At 36.9% G+C, this 21,270-nt stretch overlaps 1 protein-coding gene across 2 annotated transcripts in view; it reads left to right on the forward strand.

Annotated features, from left to right (window-relative positions):
• The window catches only part of LOC145519852 (uncharacterized), a 669,571-nt gene that overhangs the window by 373,559 nt on the left and 274,742 nt on the right, over window positions 1-21,270 (forward strand). Inside the window, exon 11 of one of the 2 annotated variants that reach the window (XR_014063968.1) lies at window positions 14,918-14,998. The exons of the other annotated variant lie outside the window; for it this stretch is intronic. The gene's annotated coding sequence lies outside the window, so the exon portion shown is untranslated. The remainder of the gene's footprint in view (window positions 1-14,917; window positions 14,999-21,270) is intronic. 2 annotated transcript variants of the gene reach the window in all.

A 21,270-nucleotide genomic window follows, 5' to 3' on the forward strand; every position in this document is an offset into this window, starting at 1 on the left:
CAACTTTTTCTTCTTGGTGACTTTATAACTAGTTGGAAAGAATACTTTGACTCAATGTTCCAGCCCACTAACCCATTTCTTAGCGTTTGCATTCTACTAGTCATCCTGTCTATTAAGATGAGGTTTCTTTCAGTAAATATGGTTTTAACGTCAAAAAGAGACCTAATTACTTATTTTTCCCCAGCAATCTGTTCCTTTCTTACTTGTTAATTTCTTCTCTGATGATATTAATTATACTTATTTCAAAGTTTGACTTCTGTTTACCTTAGGAGTTAGTTCTGTTTATTGTTTTTGTTTTCCTCAAGTATTTGGTGATTCTTGATCATCTGTTCACATTTATAAATAAAAGTAGAGGTCCATCAGCCTAGCTGGTTAGAACATATTTTCTCAAGTTGAATGATAATTCTTGTGCTGTGGACAATCAGTGCAGTTTTTATTACAGGGTCCCAGACTTTAGTGTTCTTCTAGAATGCTAGAAACTCCATCTTAGCAGATTTTCTGTGAGTTACGCAAATGACTTATTTTCAAGCTCTGTTAGTTCTCAATCCTAGTAGTGTTGTATCTCAATGCTAGTAGTAGTTCCATCAGGGGCACATTTTTGGTCTGTGGTTGTTTCTGACAATCAGCTTCATCTGTTATTTGATTTCAGGGATGGATGCTTCAAGATTGCTATCTATTGATTGAAGAAGATACTCTTTCTAGATTTATTGTGAATGTACACACACACACATACATACATACTTCTTAGGAATGACAGATAACTATGACAAAATATTCACCCAATTCCATAGAGATGAAAGCTATATATATGAAATTAAACAAGTGTTCAGATCTCATCTGGACTCAATCCTTTAAATATTCATCATTTCATTTAGAAAAAAATGGTGACTTGAAAATGATCCTTGTTTTCTTTGTTAAATTCTATGGTTTTGTTTTGAGCAGAAATGTAAGAAACTGTCCCGATTTCTTTGATTTCTATTTTCCTAAAAGGACAGTTATGATAGAAAAGATTTTTTGTCATGGACTGTGAAAATGATAAGATTTTGTTATTCCTCTCTGAATACGGTATTAAATGATAGCTTTAGATATAGTTTCATATTTTAAAGCTGTTTCAAATCATTTATGTAAAATGTGTTCTACCTTTAGATCTGACAATGTGTAGTACATCATCATTTTAAGAGCTAAACTTAAAGTATAATTACAGGGGCTTTATAGGATGTTTCTCTCTTCATCCTCTTCTCTCCAGGATTGCCTTAGTAACCGAGTTTGTGCACATTTCAGGTGTAATCAGAAGTGTCTGAACAAACAACCAATGAAATGTTTCCAATTTGCCCATCAAAGAACTTTGAGAACCAAAAACTTAAAAACTTCCAAAGTCTCAGGAATTTTTAATTCTTAAAATTAATGTTTTCCCTAGCATACTGAAAGATGTACATCTGCTAGACTGCATATTTTAATGAGCTAATATCTACCATATGCCAATTGCAATCTGCACTCGCCCTGTTCTGATATCTGTAATATTAACGGCTTAAGCAGGCATTACCTTCAGCAGTCACAATCACAAACATGCAGTTTGCTATTCAGCTCCCATTTGTCACTTTGTCACTAAGAATGGAAAGTGATTTCCCTCTCCCCTCAGTTCTGGCAACTGGTAAATCTTATTTAAATGGCCAGAACATTTTTACTCTCCTACAGTTGCTGGGTCTCTCAACCAATAGTATTCGTATGAATACCTGCCACAATACCTGCCATTTCTTAATACTTCCCGCATCCATTCTTGGATCTCTGCCTCCACCATTGCCGCTTTATTTCAGGCACCAGCTGTCTGAACCATCAGCTGTCATCTGGATCACTGCAACAGCCTCCTAACTCCTCCACTTCCATTCTCCCTTCCCTCCATTTACCCCCCGCCTACCTATTTCTATCAGAGTGTTCTTTATAATACAGCAACCTTAGTGTTACTCCTCGATCCAACTCTCCCACTGTTCTCATGATAAGTTTGGAATTCCTTAACATGGCTTCTATAACCCTTGTCATAGAAGCATTTTGTTCCCCAGCTTCATCTCTCCTCATTCCCTACCTGCTCTCTTCAGATTTTAAATATGCAAATCCATAAGTAGTCTCCCTCTCAAAATATCCTCTCTGATCTCCAAATCCTTCTGTATGCTGCTAATTCTGCCAAGAATTCTCTCCTCAAATTCCCACTTTGACCAGGAAATCCCATAATCATAAATTGATGCCTTTTCTGTGTGAATCCAAAGTACCCTGAATTCACCACGCTTTGTTGTAATTGTTTGCCTATGTTTGTTTCTTCTCTAAATGAAGGTAAACTGTTTATGTCAGGATTAAGCATTATTCACCATTATTTCTCAGTCCTTAGTATAGTTTTGACCTGTGGAAGGTGTTCAATAAGTGTGTCAATAGGATACTATTTATAGTTAAGCAGATTTCTAGAGTTGTAACATCCTTGAAAAGCATCTAAATAGCTGCTAAAGATTTCTTACCCAAATGCATTTCTTTACATTTTATGAATAGTTTCAGTCACAAAAATATTCCTCATGATCTTATAAGATTCTACATTTTAGTTTGACTTAATTAACTACATTTTATGGAAATAATATAATGGTTAAAAAATGAATGAACATCACATGCTAATATAAAAAATGAACATGTGAAGAACTATTGGAATCATAGTATTGAGTTTATACTATCTTCCAGGGAATGTGCTCAGTACTGGAACTATAGACATAAATAAAAGATGGTCTTCAATCATTAATGAGTCCAGACTAGCATGGAGATTTTTACTTACACAATAGCCCTGCTAAGTAAAACAGTGATACTGATTATAATAGTGATAATTATCATAGCTAACATTTAATGATGCCTCACTATGGACCAAAATCTCCTCTAAGTGTATTAATTTAATATATTGACTCTATCCACAACACCCCTAGAAGTTAAGTTCTATTACTTTTCCCATTTCAATGACTGTTGCCACATTGGAGTGGTTTGGGGAAAGTGTGAAATGAAAACGTGTCTATTCAATTCTTTGAGTCAAGTTTGCTCTGAAGAGTTGCAGAGAAATACAGTTTTAGACAGATGAAGATGTGGGAATAAGGTAAGAGGTGTAGTGGAATAGAAGAGCTATAGAATAGCTAGTAACATAGAAAAGGTTTCTTTGGAAATAGGATGAATAAAACTGACTTTTAGAGACAGCGTTATTATTTTAGATGAATGATAATTGTGAAGTAATTAGATAGTGACTGATGTACACAAAGAGAGATACAAATATTTGCAGCAAACAGCAAACTGTGGTAATACTCTTGTACATAGTTGATTGCTATATAATGAGAGCAAAGTGGGATCTTCAACTTTTCTTGTGGCATGTAGGATCTTTAGTTGTGGTATGCAGGATCTTCAGCTTCAGCATGCAAACTCTTAGTTGTGGCATGTGGGATCTAGTTCCCTGACTAGAGGTCAAACACAGGTCCCCTGCATTGGAAGTGCAAAGTGGACTTAGCCATTGGACCACCAGAGAAGTCCTTGGACAAAATTCTATCTAAATATAGGCCTGTGTAAATTATAAAATTTTGACATTTGTCCTTGAAAGTGAATTATTAATATGGGTTTATCGATTCATAACACACATTTATATGCATACATAGTGCATGCATGATCAGTTGCTAAGTCGTGTTCATCTCTGCAATCCCATGGACCATAGCCCACCAGGTTCCTCTGTCCACGGAATTTCCCAGGCAAGAATACTGGAGTGGGTTGCCATTTCCTTCTCCAGGGGATCTTCCCAACCCAGGGATGAAACCTGCATCTCCTGCATTCCTGGCTGATTTTTTAACTCTGAGCCACCTGGGAAGCCCCATATGCATACATACATTATTTGATTTAGGCATATTAACATCTCTAAACAGCATCTCATATTAGAATGAGTTTTCTTACATCTTGCTTTATTAAGCAATTTCTTAATATTTATTGTTAAGTAAAACATATGCACACACTCACAATCATTTGAAAATGGTTTGTCTGATTTCTCCTTAAAATTCCCAGCACATTTTAGAGGTAAGAAACCTAGAGAGTTTCCATAACTTGCTTGAAATGTCAGTTAGCCTGAGGTAAATTTGAGTCTCCTTCAATTGTCCACACACTAATGTGTGCATTAATCTTTTCTCAACCATGAGTTCTCTTATTAGAAATTAAAAATATATGTGGATTAATTTATGTATACATTGTCCTTAACAGTAAAAGTTCTAAATAAAGTAAATGTGAAGTAGTCTGAGTTACTGACAAAATGAGTCACTATTGCTCTGCAGACAGACTTATGAAATAGCGTGTACTTCTGAGTCACTTTCATTTTCACCTTCGTTCTTCTGCCTATGGTGTGCTAGCCATCAGTCACATTCACTCTCCCTCCTGAAAATATATTGTTGTTGCCCTTCAACTCTCTTCTCATAGCCTGGAATCCCCAGGAGACATTTAAAAGACAAAGATCAATGTGGCTTTTAGAATGTTAGAAGATTGCATTAACCTCTGATGCACATTGGTATCACAGCAGGATATAACAGACCTCTAAATCTTGAGGCTTAGAAGTTGGCTTTTTTCAAGAACATATGACCCAAGTCACCCTATCCATTCCCATAAGAGCCCCTCTCACATAATAATCAATTTCAACCCACTGATCATCCAGGTGAATCCACAGATAGGCAATCTATAAGTTACACCATAGAAAAGAATCCACCTGTGTCATGCTTCCATAGCCACACAATTGCACAACTTCCTGCAGCTATATCCTCTTCATGGAACTAGGTAATACAGCACCAAACTCCAGATAAGTTCAGTGGGACAAAAAAAAAATAATCTTAAATTTCAGCCAAACAGAATCAAGTTCCCCTGGCACAAATTTATATTACTCAAATCATATCTGGTTACATATATCCTCTTGAAAAATAATGTCGTTTACACAGAAATTATAAAATGTTAATACACAGTTCTGCAACTGAAAACCTTCTAGCAGCCTAGTTGCCAAAAAAAAAAAGACTCAATTAGAAAATAGATTTGAAAGACTCAGGAGTATCCTTTGTTCTTAGAATACAGTTTAAAGCAATAAGGCTAGCCATAGTCCATTTTGCATGTTTCCTTAAGGCCCCATTAATACAATAACACAAAAAAATGAACAAGTAAAAAATACCACATAGAGAATTAAAGTAGTTTTTTGTTGAAAAGTTTTCTGTGAAAGAGAAAACTAAAAAGCAATGAACTCCCTATTCCACAGAAACATTTTTTTTTTTATCTTTTGTTAGTAGTCACATGGTTCTTAGGTAGCCCACACAATATTGAGCATGAAGTAAACGAACAATCAAGCTGCTGTTGTTGAAAAGAAAGAAAATATCATAATACAACATATGATGTTCAGAATCTAAGAAATCACTCTCAGTGATATAGCATGCATGTTATAGAAAAGGAGAGCTACAGTATCACTCAACCATTTCCACTACTTGAAGTGCAAGCAGACAGAATATGCCAAAGCAATTTACAGGAAAATGAGTTCGTCTCTAGAAAGCAATTTAAGTATTATATGACACCTTAATATTTTGCTTTAGCAATGTCCACAAACTCTTTTGGCTGCTGATGTGATGAACAAGAAATTTAGTAAAGAAACTTTGAGATAAGGCTTCTGTTAAAGATATAGTTTCCCCAATGAACAAAAACTACTCAGTTTGCATCATTCATGTGATGTATTGTCATTAATTTCTAGAGAGGAGGAGCTACCAACAGATAGTAAAATATTTCATATGTCTTTTATGCATCTGTTTCATGGGTTGAAAGTAATATAGTTTTTAAGGTTTTAAAATTCATCCTCTAAATATCCTTTTGTGGTCTTTACAATGATCCCAAATAAAGAAGCCTTCAGTGAATTTCTGGATTCTCTGGACTATACATGATATTAGTGCCTGAAATAAGCACAAGCATAGAAGAGCACTAACATCCTCCAAGTGCTGGCTTATTATAGAAGTTACACATGCCAATGCTAGAAATTTAGAAAAAATATGTAAGTACAATTAAGAAAGTAAAAGGAATCCATATTCTCTCAATCTATAGATGCTGTATAAGTCTTTCTCATCATTTTTGTTGTTAATATATACTTTTTATTAATGCATAATATTAGCAAAATACACTTATGATGTACGACTGAAGCCTAGCTTGGAGAATTTTAAGCATTACTTTGCTAGTGTGTGAGATGAGTGCAATTGTATGGTAGTTTGAACATTCTTCAGCATTGTCTTTCTTTGGGATAGGAATGAAAACTGACCTTTTCTAGTCCTGTGGCCACTGCTGAGTTTTCCAAATTTGCTGGCATATTGAGAACAGCACTTTCACAGCATCTTTTAGGATAGCTGGAATCCCATCACCTCCACTAGTTTTGTTCATAGTGATACTTTCTAAGGCTCACTTGACTTCGCATTCCAGGATGTCTGGCTCTAGGCAAGTATGTAAATGGTGAACTTTCAGATTTTCAAGATGGATTTAGAAAAGGCAGAGGAAGCAGACATCAAATTCTTAACATCTGTTGGATCATCAAAAAAGTAAGAGAATACCAGAAAAACATTTACTTCTGCTTTATTAAGTATGCCAAAGCCTTTGACTATGTAAATAATTAAAAAATGTGGAGAATTCTCCAAGAGATGGGAATACCAGACCACCTTACCTGCCTCCAAAGAAATCTGTATGCAGGTCAAGAAGCAACAGTTAGAACCAGACATGGAACAACAGACTGGTTCCAAATTGAGAAAGAAGTACGTCAAGTCTGTATATTGTCACCCTGCTTATTTAACTTATATGCAGAGTACATCATGAGAAATGCCGGGCTGGATGAAGCACAAGCTGGAATCAAGATTGCCGGGAGAAATATCAATAACCTCAGATATGCAGATGACACTACCTTATGGCAAAAAGCAAAGAAGAACTAAAGAGACTCTTGAAAGTGAAAGAAGAGAGTGAAAAAGTTGGCTTACAACCCAACATTCAAAAAATGAAGATCATTCCATCCAGTTCCATCACTTCATGGCAAATAGATGGGGAAACAATGGAAACAGTGAGAGACTTTATTTTTTTGGACTCCAAAATCACTGCAGACAGTGACTGCAGCCATGAAATTAAAAGACACTTGCTCCTTGGAAGAAGAGCTATGACCAACCTAGACAGCATACTAAAAAGCAGAGACATTACTTTTTGGTAATGTCTAGTCAAAGATCCATCTTCCCTGGTGGCTCAGATGGTAAAGCATCTGCCTACAATGCGGAAGACCTGGGTTCGACCCCTGGGTTGGGAAGATCTCCTGGAGAAGGAAATGGCAACCCACTCCAGTACTCTTGCCTGGCAAATCCTATGGACAGAGGAGCCTGGTAGCCTACAGTCCATGGGGTCACAAAGAGTCGGACACAACTTAGTGACTTCATGAACATGAGTCAAAGATCCATCTAGTCAAAGCTATGGTTTTTCCAGTAGTCAGATATGGATGTGAGGGTTGGAATATAAAGAAACCTGAGGGCCAAAGAATTGATGTTTTTGAACTGTGGTGTTGGAGAAGACTTTTGAGAGTCCCTTGGACTGCAAGGAGATCCACCCAGTCAATCCTAAAGGAAATCAGTCCTGAATATTCATTGGAAGGACTGATGCTGAAGCTGAAGCTCCAATACTTTGGCCACCTGATTAGAAGAACTTATTCGTTGGAAAAACCCTGATGCTGGGAAAGACTGAAGGCAGGAGGAGAAGGGGACAACAAAGGATGAGATGGTTGGATGGTATCACCAACTCGACGGACTTGAGTTTGAGCAACTCCAGGAGTTGGTAGTGGACAGGGAAGCCTGGCATGCTGCCTTCCATGGGGTCACAAAGAGTCAGACATGACTGAGCAACTAAACCGAACTGACTGATACTTATGACTCTACCATTGTTGTTCAGTTGCTAACTTGTGAGTGGCCTAGTGATTTTCCCTACTTTCTTCAACTGAATTCTGAAGTTTGCAATAAGGAGCTCATGATCTGAGCCACAGTCAGTTCCAGGTCTTCTTTTTGCTGACTGTATAAATCATCTGCTTCTTTGGCTGCAAAGAACATAATCAATTTGATTTTGGTATTGACCATCTGATGGTGTCCATATGTAGAATCGTCTGTCATATTGTTCGAAGAAGGTGTTTGCTATGACCAGTGTGATCTCTTGGCAAAACTCGGTTAACCTTTGCCCTGCTACATTTTGTAGTCCAAGGCCAACTTGCCTTTTACTCCAGCTATCTCTTGACTTCCTACTCTTGAATTCCAATCCCTTATGATGAAAAGGATATCTTTTTTGCTGTTAGTTCTAGAAGGTCTTGGAAGTCTTCATAGAACCATTTAACTTCACTTCAACATTTTTGGCACTAGCATTTGGGGAATAGATTTGGATTACTGGGGTATTGAATGGTTTGCCTTTGAAACGAACCAAGATCTTCTATCATTTTTGAGATTGCACCCAAGTACTGCATTTTGGACTCTTTTGTTGATTATGAGGGCTACTCCATTTCTTCTAAGGGATTCTTTCCCACAGTAGTAGATATAATGGTCATCTGAATTAAATTTGCCCATTCCCATCCATTTTAGTTTACTGATTCCTAAAATGTCGATGTTTACTCTTGCCATCTCCTGCTTTACCATATCCTGTTTACCTTGATTCATGGACCTAACGTTCCAGTATCCTATGCAATATTGTTCTTTATAGCATCAGACTTTACTTTCACCACCAGACACATCCACAACTGGGCATCCTAAAATGTTGATGTTCACTCTTGCCATCTCTTGTTTGACCATGTCCAGCTTACCTTGATTCATGGACCTAACATTCTAGTTTCCCATGCAATATTGTTCTTTACAACATTGGACTTTACTTTCACCACCAGACACATCCACAACTGAGCATTGTTTCTACCATTCCCTTCATTAAATGCAAATATTACATATTGATACTATTTATTTTTCAATGGTAAGCACTCATATATATCCTCTAAATTTAAAAAAAATAACATGTTAATAAATGCCTGTTTCCAGGCATGTGAGTAAATAAATGAGAGATGAAGGCATAGAAATTGCCAAGAGGAAGGAAGCATGTTACCCTTAAAGTATATATTTTCTTATATTTATGACCAGATTGTTTGCAATAAAGAAAATAATGTTTTTATAAAGCTATCTGGGATTAATAAAGCTATGTCATAGAGATTTAGATAATACTATAAGTGATAATATAAAATTATCAAGAGAGAATTTTGCCTTTTGTTAACAATTGTCAAGAGATAGAAAATATTTGGATAAAGTAATAACCTCAGAATTCCAGTTAGTATACATATAATCTACACCTAGAAAAATAGAAGTATAGAATTCATTAAAACTTCAAGAGCCATCAATATTCCAGAATTTCTAGGAGGGAAGTGGTGACATGAAATTACAAATGCTATGATCTATAAAAAATATGGAAGTAATACGGGAGAAAACATTAATGTATCTTGCTGCTACATGAAAGAATACTGAATATTTATGACAATAACATAACAGTATGTGCTATTTTCCTCAATAAGTCTTCAAAACTAATGAGATTGATCTATTATAAAACCCCTTATTGATTGTCTGTTTATTTGAAAGGTATGTTCAGAGGGTGGGAGGAATAGCTTTAAAGCAGTAAAACTCAAGCTAATTATTTTTGGAGTTAAGGCTTCAGTAAGTAGACTTTAAGAAAATCCCTATAATTCTCTAGAATTCTAAATGTCTTTTCTTTTGTGATGGAAGGAAATTAACTTCTGCTCCTTGAGTTATTAAAAAAATGAATATCTTTTCCTAGTTGAGTGTATAATTAAAATGTTTAACATTAAATTGAATATGAATTAAGAGAAAAATTATGTCTAAAGTTTTGCTAAATCTGCACAAAGCTCTTATTCACTTATTGTCATTCTATGCTTATCTTATGTTGGAAATCTTGTTTCCTTCAAGCAAGATTTTATATGTTCAATTTATAGACAAGATGGTCAAAGCATTTATGAGCTAACAAAGAAGGGTATGTGCTTAACCATATGGCAGATTTAATTCTCAATTAATCCTTAGTTCACATTTAAAGATGAATTCTTGCCTTAACAAAATTAAACAATTTATGAATAAGTTAAAAAATGCACTCTTGATTAAACATATTAGAAACTATGGAATGAAGCCACATTTCATGTTTAACCTTTTTCCTCAGTGACAATAGGTTAAAACAGTGAAACATCCACATAAAGCACATGAGGCTGTGCTTTAAGTCAGTTCAGATCCCTTACCTACTAGACACTTGCTCTCAGGAATCATCAGAGAAATACTTCAAAGCACAGCTTGCCTCACTGAATGATGATACGGCGTAAAGGAAAGTTATGAGAATAAATATGAAGCTGACTCCAAAAACACTTGAGTTGAGCAATTCCTTATTCTAGGCTTCAAACCTCCCTGATGAAGCAATGGAAATCAATCATTTCCTCAGCATGAAGCTTGACCTTCCAAAAAGGGTTGAGTGATTTGCTGAAACTTTATAAAGAGGTGCAAAGAGACCTTCATTAACAGTCTGCTCAGCCTATAAGTCATGTTTTTACCTAAAGTGATCTTGAAAGAACCTTCAAAGGAAAAGTGATCAGAATCTGATTAAAATAGTGTCTGATTAGCCATCCTTGACTCAGTCTTCCCCAAAATTCCAAACATATATACCAGTGAAGACACAGGAAGGGATAAAAGCTCATCAAAACACTGAGAAATAATACTGATAAGTTTTTCATTAGATTCTTGAAGGAAATTCACTAAATGCATGAACTATAGAGTTGAATAAAGAGGCACAACTCTTAGAAAATCCATGATTTAATGCCTATCAGAGAGCAAACCTGTCCCCACTGGGCCTCCCACTCTATGAATCCTGATTCAAAGACTCAGGACAGCCTTTTCTCTATATTACACCCCAAATTATCGACTGAAGAGTATGTCAAAACATACATTTCTGAGCCCAATACAAGAAGTTTTAAATAAAGGTGTATAAACTTTATACATGTATGAAAAAAGTGAAGTGAAAGTGTTAGTTGCTCAGTCGTGTCCAACTATTTGAAACCCCATGGACTGTAGCACTCCAGGATGCTCTGTCCGTGGAATTCTCCAGGCAAGAACACTGGAGTGGGTAGCCATTCCCTTCTCTAGGGGATCTTCCTGACCCAGGGATAAAACCCAGGTCCCCTGCATTGCAGGCAGATTCTTTACTGTCTGAGCTACCAGGGAACTCTTATATATGTATTCTTCTTATATATTTTAATAAGCATCTTAGGTGACTTTTTGACTAAAGTTTGAAAACCACTATTCTGTATCATGAGAATTCTTCTTTTAAAAGAATAAAAGTTTAAAAAAGTAGTATACATGTAATACAAACTCTGACCATAGGAATATGACAGGAGTAATTTTTTTTTTTAATTTTCCCTGTCACTACCAGCTAGCCCTCAGATTCTGTTTATATACAGATTTCATGAAGACATTATCTATTAATTTGGATGTGGAAATTCCATAAAGAATATTCTTATTTTTCAAGACTTCTAGATAAAACCCCGTCAATCTATCATTCAAGTCCCAAGAAACAATTAACTTTGCATTAGGTTACAGAGAATAAATAAAAATTTTAAAAATCATCAGAAAGTATATGTCTTAACAGAAGATGTAAGTATGTCAGAAATCCTATTTAAGATCAGAAGTTCAGTTCAGTTGCTCAGTTGTATCTGACTCTTTGAGACCCCGTGGACTGCAGCACGTCAGGCTTCCCTGTCCATCACCAACTCCTGGAGCTTGCTCAAACTTATTTCCATTGAGTTGGTGATGCCATTCAACCATCTCATCCTCTATCATCTCCTTTTCCTTGTGCTTTCAATCTTTCCCAGCATCAGGGTCTTTTCCAATGAGTCAGTTCTTTGCATCAGGTGGCCAAATTATTGGAGCTTCATCACCAGTTCTTCCAATGAATATTCATGACGGATTTCCTTTAGGATTGACTGGTTTGATCTCCTTGCAGTCCAAGGGACTCTCAAGAGTCTTCTCCAACACCACAGTTCAAAAGCATCAACTCGTTGGTGCTCAACTTTCTTTGTTGTCCAACTCTCATATCCATACGTGACTACTGGAAAAGCCATAGCTTTGATTATATGGACCTCTGTCAGCAAAGTAATGTCTCTTCTTTTTAATGTACTGTCTAGTTTGGTCATAGCTTTTCTTCCAAGGAGCAAGCATTTTTTAATTTCATGGCTGCAGTCATTATCTGCAGTGATTTTGGAGCCCAAGAAAATGAAGTCTCTCACTGTTTCCTTTGTTTCCCCATCTATTTGCCATGAAGTGATGGGACCAGATGCCATGATCTTAGTTTTTTGAATGTTGAGTTTTAAGCCAGCTTATTCACTCTCCTCTTTCACTTTCATCAAGAGGCTCTTCAGTTCCTCTTTGCTTTCTGCCATAAAGGTGGTGTCATTTGCATATATGAGGTTATTGATATTTCTCCCAGCAATCTTGATTCTAGCTGTGTTTCATTAAGCCTGGTATTTTGCATGATATACTCTGCATATAAGTTAAATAAGCAGGGTGACAATATACAGCCTTGACATACTCCTTTCCCAATTTGGAACCAGTCCATTGTTCCACGTCCAGTTGTAACTGTTGCTTCTTGATCTGCATGCAGATTTCTCAGCAGGCAGGCAAGGTGGTCTGGTATTCCCATATCTTGAAGAATTTTCCAGTTTGTTGTGATCCACACAGTCAAAGGCTTTAGTGTAGTCAATGATCCAGAAGTAGATGTTTTTTCTGGAATTCTCTTGCTTTTTCAATGATCAAATGGATGTTGACAATTTCATCTGCCTTTTCTAAATCCAGCTTGAACATCTGGAAGTTCATGGTTCAAGTACTGCTGAAGCCTGGCTTGGAGAATTTTGAGCATTACTTTGTTAGCATGTGAGATGAGTGCATTTGTGCGGTAGTTTGAACATTCTTTGACATTTCCTTTTGCAAGGTAGAAAATGAGATCAGTATTGATTCTGTTCAGATTAACAAAATTAGACGTCAGTCATCCTTTAACATTGTAAAAAGATTATTTCCCCATTTTAGTCATGGATAATAATAAAGTTTCTGTATGATCAAACAGGCTTTTAAAACTATGATCTCCGATAGTCATACAATGTAAAGACTCATCAAAAGTGCCAAGACCCTGGGATATTCATTGCTAGACCATATATGGATGTTAAAGAAAATAACATTTTCAACTTCAGGTGCTGTTTTCTTTTCATTGAAAGCATACATCAGGAAAGTTCATCAAATGCAGAATACTCTGTATTAGTAAGTGTTAGCTAATCTGAGGATCATGTTTGTATAACTCACCTACAACTTACGGATGCAGTCCTGGTTAAATCATGCCAAACCAGCTTGTAGAAATAGAGCATCCACAGGGACTCTGAATAAAAACGCTTACTAACACAATCCTCAGGGATAAATCACCCTGATAAGTATGATGAGCTTTTGGGGAGGAAAGTTCAGTAGATAGTAATGTGGACTAATCAGAATGCCATTGTTCAGGTTAGCTAGAGGGAACACCAGTTTGCGGACACGAAATGTAGTCAGGCTGATTCATGTTGTGCTATTCTTTTTAAAAAATTATTATTTTTGGCTAAACTGGATCTTCATTGCTGTGTGTGGGCTTTCTCTAGTTCTGGCAAATGGGGGCTACTCTTCATTGTGGGGTGCAGGCTTCTCATTGCAGTGGCTTCTCTTGCTGCGGAGCACAGGCTCCAGGTGACCAGGCTTCAGTTGCTGTGTCACATGAGCTTAGTTGCCTCACACATGTGGAATCTTCGTGGAGCTGGGATCAAATCCTTGTCCCCTGCATCAGCAGGTGAATTCTTTACCACTGGGCCACCAGGGAAATCCAGGTTGTGCTATTCTTAATAAGAGCAACAGCCCCCCTGCTTCCTCCTTTCCTTGGTTGGCACTGAACCCAACAGGACCCGGAGATGATCTAGAAGGTATAAATAGATAAACAAACATGAAGGCCAAAAAACAAACACCAGAAAAAACTCTGTATTTGATAACATCATCAAAGAAATAAATCAGTTTAATTTTGCTTATTAAGGTGGATGTATTTTCAACAAATATCTCCAATAGTATCTTTGGGTCAATCCAACAAAGCATTTGGGAATCAGAAGTGGAAATTTTAAAACTGGTTCACTGAGTAAGAAGATTTGTATTCATGAAAGACATGTAACTTAGATGAATTATATGTTTTGTCAGACTGGTTCAAGGCATTGTCTGAATTTAAAACAGGCTCAAAATTGGTGCCTCTTAAATGTGAGTTGAGTTCTCTTTACTATAGAAAGACCTCATAAATCTATGTATATATGAGATTAGTAACTGGGAGTGCATAATAAGTACCAGAATGAATAAAAAGGAAATATAATCCATGGGGAGTAAGAAATACTTGTGAAGTATTAGGACAATGAAATGTGTTTAAAACACACAACCTTTTCACACCCCTTTAACTATAGGTGCAACCTACAGTGTATCAAAAAAATGGGGTTAAGTGGAGAATTGTGTTTAAAAGTAAGACTCATTGCTGTAAATGCTCTGGATGCTCTTAAATACATTTTGATGCATTTTGAGCTCCAGCATCTGTGTAAAATGCATTACTGTAAATTTAAATGAAAGGAATATGTGCATATGATAAATATTTGCTTAAAGGCTAATTATTCTTTGATTTTGAATCTTTTCATTGATGAGACCAGGAAAATTTTCCTGGAGGTATTGCAATTGGTATTTCTCTTGAAAAATCTGTAAGATGTCAACATGTTTGATTTTAGAACATGGAAGCAACACAAGTAAAGCCATGGATAAAGCAAGTGGACCTTAGAAAAGCAATTCTGAAAAGGGAGGAATGTGAGGTAAGGCTAAAAATATGTGTTAAGACTTTTCTGTAGAGTGGCTTAATTCAGTTAGGCAAAATTAGCAAAAGGTGGGGCCACTAGAGGCATCCAAGTAACCTTGACAGATCACAGCTCATAGGCTGCCCTCAGAAGGCAGTCACCCAGACAGCGTACACTCAGGAAAGTCTACCAGCTTAGTCACCTGAACAGGTTCAACGCAAGAATGCTGTAAGATAGAGGCAGAGGTGAGAGGAGTCAAGACAGGAGGAAAAACATCAGCACCAGCGTGAAAAGTGATATGGTACAGGCTGGAAGAGGGAACTGAGAAAAGTTCCTTGGGAAATAAGCCAGCCAGAAGTGGTCAAACTCAAATCATGGCACCCACGTCTCTTCTGGCTTGTACATCTTTTTTCTTTAAGATTTATTTATTTTCTTGTTTTTACTGTTCTGATTCTTCATTGCAGTGCACCGGGCTTCTCGTCACAGAGCACAGGCTCCAGGGCATGTATGCTCCGTAGTTGTGGCACATGGGTTATGGCTTAGTTGTTCCGCAGCATGTGGAATCTTCCTAGGCTGGGATCGAGCTAGTGTCCTTTGCATTGCAAGGTGGATGTTTAACCACTGGACCACCAGGGAAGCCCCTGGCTTATACATCTTAATGTAGCTCTGCTTAAAGATCCTTGGCAAGATTCTATGAAATAACCACATTTTTATGTTTTTTGTTTCTATTAGTAAAGAGATTTAGTGACCCTCTCTATAATTTTTTGTTGGATCCATAAGCACTCTGGAATTAGAGTTACTATGAACTAATGGTGGTTATAATATAATAATATCTATAATATTGAAATAATTTGATTTCTGAATAGAAGTATTGGCTTGAATTGTTTAATAAAAATGTATTGCAATTCAATCCTTGATTTTAAGTCAAATACATCTATTCAGTTTGAGCCTGGGAATAACAATCTGTGTAGGATTCTTAAATTTAAAATACTTTCTTGACCCTCAGATCCCCCAAATTTTACAACTTTATTTCTTTCTTCTCCTTCACAGGGATAACTCTACAATGGTTTGTCTGCATATTATATCATTTTCTAATTTCAGTGGATCAAAAAGCTATCCCTTCTATTTCTCAACCCTCTTTTCCAACCTTACATGTCTTTCTGTCCTTCAACTATGTCCATAATACGGGCCATTATCTTTTTTGCTTTTGGGTTATTTAATAGCTTCTTAACTAGTTCCCAGGTGGCTCAGTGGGTAAAGAATCTGCCTGTGATGCAGGAGACACAGGAGACACGGGTTCAGTCCCTGGGTTGGGAAGATCCCCTGGAGAAGAACAGGGCAACCCTCTCCAGTATTCTTGCCTGGAGAATCCCATGGACAGAAGAGCCTGTCGGGCTACAGTCCATGGGGTTGCAAAGAGTCGGACATGACTGAAGAGACTGAGCACATAACAGGTTCTAAGGGCTTTCCAGTTGGAGCTAGTGGTAAAGAACTTACCTGCCAATGCAGGAGACGTAACAGACGCTGGTTTGATCCCTGGGTTGGGAAGATCCCCTGGAAGAGGTCATGGCAACCCACTCCAGTATTCTTGCCTGAAGAATCCCATGGATAGAAGGAAGAGGGCTACAGTCCATAGGGTCACAAAGAGTAGGACAGGACTGAAGAGACTTAGCACACACACATACATAACTGTTTCTACCCATTTTCAGGCTTGTTCTTCTCTAATCCAGTCTTGAGGCTAGAGCAAGATTATTTTTTCTAAAGCTTCGACATGATTATCCATCACATTTTAAAAATTTGTGATGGTTTAAAGGGCTCTATATACCACAGCATACTCTTATCCCTGAATTTCTCAGGCCATACCTCTCACCACTACCCTCTCACACTCTTATCTTCCAGCCACATATATCATTTTTCACTTATTATAGCAGGCCATGCTCTCTCACATCTTTAGGCCCTTCAAAATTTTAAGCCCTTCAATCCTTGCTGTTCTGCCTAACTCCATCTTATTACATAGGATTCATTTAGACAACATCCTGCAGCTTTTTAATAGTCTGTACTTTCCTAATATATTATAAAGCCCATCATTCTTTGTTGTAATTGCCTCTTTGTATTTCCACTAGATTCTTAATTCCAAGAGGGCAGGATCTATTTTGTTCACTAGGGAATTTCTATATCCTAAACCAGTTCTTGATACATAGAACACTAAATAAATGTTTCTTAATTAAATGAACAAATGAATGGGAACACAGAAAAGTTCTTAAGGTATCCAGTGACTATCTTGTGTTCAGCATTAATCAAAACAATTAGCAGTTCCATGAATGCGATGAAACTTCAGAATACAATGACCTTAAGGAATAAAAAGCCTAGAAGATATTTAGAACACACACATATGCACAAAACACATACCACAGAGTAAAATACTTCAAATTACAACAAATGCCTGAATTGCATTTGTTTGCCTCAAGTAAATTTAAAGACATTTCAAACCTGACTATAACCATTGTATGAGATTCTAAATGTTAAGTGAGTAAAAGGTGGTTGAAGTAACTGAATGTGAAGAGGAACAAACGCTATCAAAAATCCTCATTAAGAATTTCCTTTGAAGCCTTTCTCTTTGTTTTAGTTTTCTTTGGGTTTAACAAGCCACACAGTATTGCAAGCTGTTTCTCAGAAAGTAAAAGCAATCACTCAAAATTCAAAATCCATTAAAGAAGACTAAAATAGTACATACTTTCACCATATATCAAAAACACTAATACTACTACTACCACCATTACCACCAACACCATGGGTCCTAAACTGATTATTTGTCTTTGTTCTACAAGTTCTCATCCACAAAGTTCTGACATAGAACATACCAATATACTAGGTTATTCCATCAGAAATCTTGGATAGATGAGTAGTTAGAAAGCTGATCACCAATTAAAGAGTTTACACAAATTATTCCTGGTACAATATAATGAATATTTGACTCTGACAGCCCAGGCACATTCACCTAGTTTCTCCGTGAGACTGCTGCTATACTCATTTGGGCGTTACACTTACATATTCATACCTTACTCACTTTCAAAAATGCCCATTCATTTCACACATATTTCAATAGGCATTCCCACTTAAAACAAATCTAAAGTTCTGGAATCTTCATTTTCTCCTAAAACCTCCATAAAGAATCTTTACAATATTTGCCTTTTTTTTTTATCATCTGGTCCCACACCATGAGGATGACAGCAGGTCTGTACTGCACATGTTAAATAATGCCAGACATTATACATGTCATTTGGTTAAAACATTGTGTACTCCAGGGAACAATCTCAACCTTGATCTTGTGTTTCTCAAAGCTAGTGTGTCATCTATAGATCTTGAGTCTCTCAGAGTTCCATGGGTATTTATACAGAAACCTGCTGTTTATGTTAATTTAGGTCATTGCTTCTACTAGCTTCAGTTATCTTCCATAACTCACACATATTAGCAATCACATTCAGTTGTCTCCTCAGTATTTGATTTGTAGTTAAACATTTTTCATACATTATGGTTATGATAAAAGATACTGACCTTTAATTTAGAAGCAGGTAAATTTGACCTGGGATTGAAGAAGTTATTTATTCCTAGATTAAGCAGGCATAATTTTTAAAAACATGACAACAGAACTTTACAGAATAGTTTGAAGCTTTGGGTAATGAAGGTAAGAGGGTTTTAAATCTCTGTATTGAAATAAAGGTCTTATGGTTTCTGTACTCTTGATTAAATTATGTCAGATGCCTGTAAAACATACTTGCATGCTTAGCATTATCAATTTACTTTCTATCTGGCACACTATGAAATGTGTCATATCAAAACCTGGTGTAATTCTAATTGTCATTAATCCATGTCAACTGTGGATTAGCAATTTTGCTTCAGTGACTGCATCACAAATGGGAATGCCTAATTGCTCAAAATTTTGTTTTAAAATACATTGCACCCAAAATAACCCAGCTAAAAATAGCAGCATGGTCTTTGGAATGAGTCCTTATTAATCATTTACAAATGCAAAATAGAAAACAATGTAGAATTAGATAAAGACAACTGGATTCAGATTCAGAATTCAGAAACTTACTAGATTTGCTATGAATTTGCGTGGTCTTAAACCAGACAGTTTGTATTTCAAGGCCTCAGTTTCTACATCTGTAAAAGAAGTGTTGGATTGAACTATTCTTAAGTCCTTTATAGCCCTAAAATGCCTTGACTTTTAATCATTACCAGGATTACATTTTTAAATTCAACAAGATCACAGTATATTTTGTTTCTTGAATATGTTTTATTTCTGCTAGAAGCTGTGCATTTGCTCAAATATTTGTCATTTTGATCATATTTTTATGCATATTTTTATGTGCTTGTAGCAATTATTTTAATACAAATAGATACTCAGGAGATAAGATTCAAATGATTTATCAATTTTTTATTTGACTGTTTGAATTTAATATCTCTAAAGTTATTGCTAATCAAATGGCATCCAGTTGACAAATTTGTAACACCTAACCCAATAAATATCTGCCAAGGAACTTTTATTCAGTAGCAGGTTTGGAGGTTTTGTTATTGTTTTTCTTGATGTTTTGACAATTTTTGTTGGTGTGGCAATAGAAGTGAGTTTGTTTCAGGGTGACATTGACATGAATCTGTTTAAATAAATTAGCATTCCAATATCATATTGACATTTTGTTGGAATAACAAGTTCATATGTCAGTGTGAACTGACCCAAATAATTTCACTAAAGTCCCTGAAAAATGCAAGGTATATTGTTAGGTATGTTTGCCACTAAGATGGAGGAGAACTGGGTTGACATCTGTTGCCCTACATCTGATCTTCTATTTGTGCATGTGCTGCATATTAACAGCATAGAGAGCACAGAGCAAATACTTAGGTAAAGAAAAGGAATGCAAGTCGTATTTACTATTTATGAAGATATGATTATTGGTACTTTCTTGAAAAGCTATTTTCAGTGGAGTCTTTAAAGGATAAATATAAATTCTTTTACCTAGTTTACAAGGCCATTCCTGTTCTGACCCTCACCTGTCTCTTCTACCTGATGTTCTGCTATTTCTTCACTTCTCATTTTATCTCAGGCACATTGATCTACTTTATAGTTTTCTGAATATGTCCTGCTTTCATGCCACTGAAACTACTTGCTCTTCCCTCTGCTGACTATGGCTCTCCCTTTATTGTTCATCTGGCAAAATCTTCCTATTCCTATCTCAGCTCCAATATGACTTCATTCATCTACTCTTTTATTTAAGAAGTATTTACCACCCTGATAGCTCAGTTGGTGAAGAATCCACCTGCAATGCAGGAGACCCTGGTTCAATTCCTGGGTCTGGAAGATCTACTGGAGAAGGCATAGACTACCCACTCCAGTATTCTTGGGCTTCCCTTGTGGCTCATCTGGTAAAGAATCCACCTGCAGTTCAGGAGACCTGGGCTGGGAAGATCCCCTGGAGAAGGGAAAGTCTACCCACTCTAGTATTCTGGCCTGGAGAATTCCATGGGATCGCAAAGAGTCAGACACGGCTGGGCAATTTTTTCCTTCACCATCACCCAGATGTGCAAGAGTCTGGTGTAGATGCTGGGAATGGTCTTAAAAGCTTATGATTAAGTGAAATAAGCCAGGAATTACAAATAGTGTAAGAGTTCAACACAGGGGACATATCGGGTGATATGAGGAGGCACAGGTAATCCTCTACAGATTAGTAGAGTCAGGGAAGGAGTGAGGGATGCTGTCCTGGGCCACCAAGATACACCCATCAGGACCAAGACAGACATCTGCTGGGTGTGTTGGCAACCAACGGCCTACAGCTGAGACCACATTAGGGGATTGCCTTTGGCCAAAGGGAGCTTTCTTGCCCAAATGTATACCTCCTTTCCTGGGGCAGTTCAGTATAGCGTAGAAGAGTTTGAAGACCTGTTGTCTTTACATCAAGCCCTGGCCATTGCAACTTTCTGCAGAATTATCTGAGGCCTCTGACACAGTGGCATCATTGTACAATTTGTACCCAATCCTCCTTTGCTCACACTTTCTGGATTTTGATCCTGAGAGCACTTCCTAGTAAGCCTCCACAAGCAAATTTCCATGTCAGAGTGTGTTTACCTGGGAACCAGACCTGAGACAGAGGGAACAGTTATGGGAGAAAATTAACATCTGGGATAATGGTGAAAGGATGAGGTGCGGGAGAAGTGGGGGGAAATCTGTATAAAGAGAACCGCCTATGCAAATGTCCAGGTGACATGTTTTATTTTGTTCGCTTCTTTGGTCATGA

The sequence above is a fragment of the Giraffa tippelskirchi genome, chromosome 1, assembly GCF_054371585.1.
Source record: "Giraffa tippelskirchi isolate mGirTip1 chromosome 1, T2T-mGirTip1v1.2.pri, whole genome shotgun sequence".
Taxonomy (NCBI): domain Eukaryota; kingdom Metazoa; phylum Chordata; class Mammalia; order Artiodactyla; family Giraffidae; genus Giraffa; species Giraffa tippelskirchi.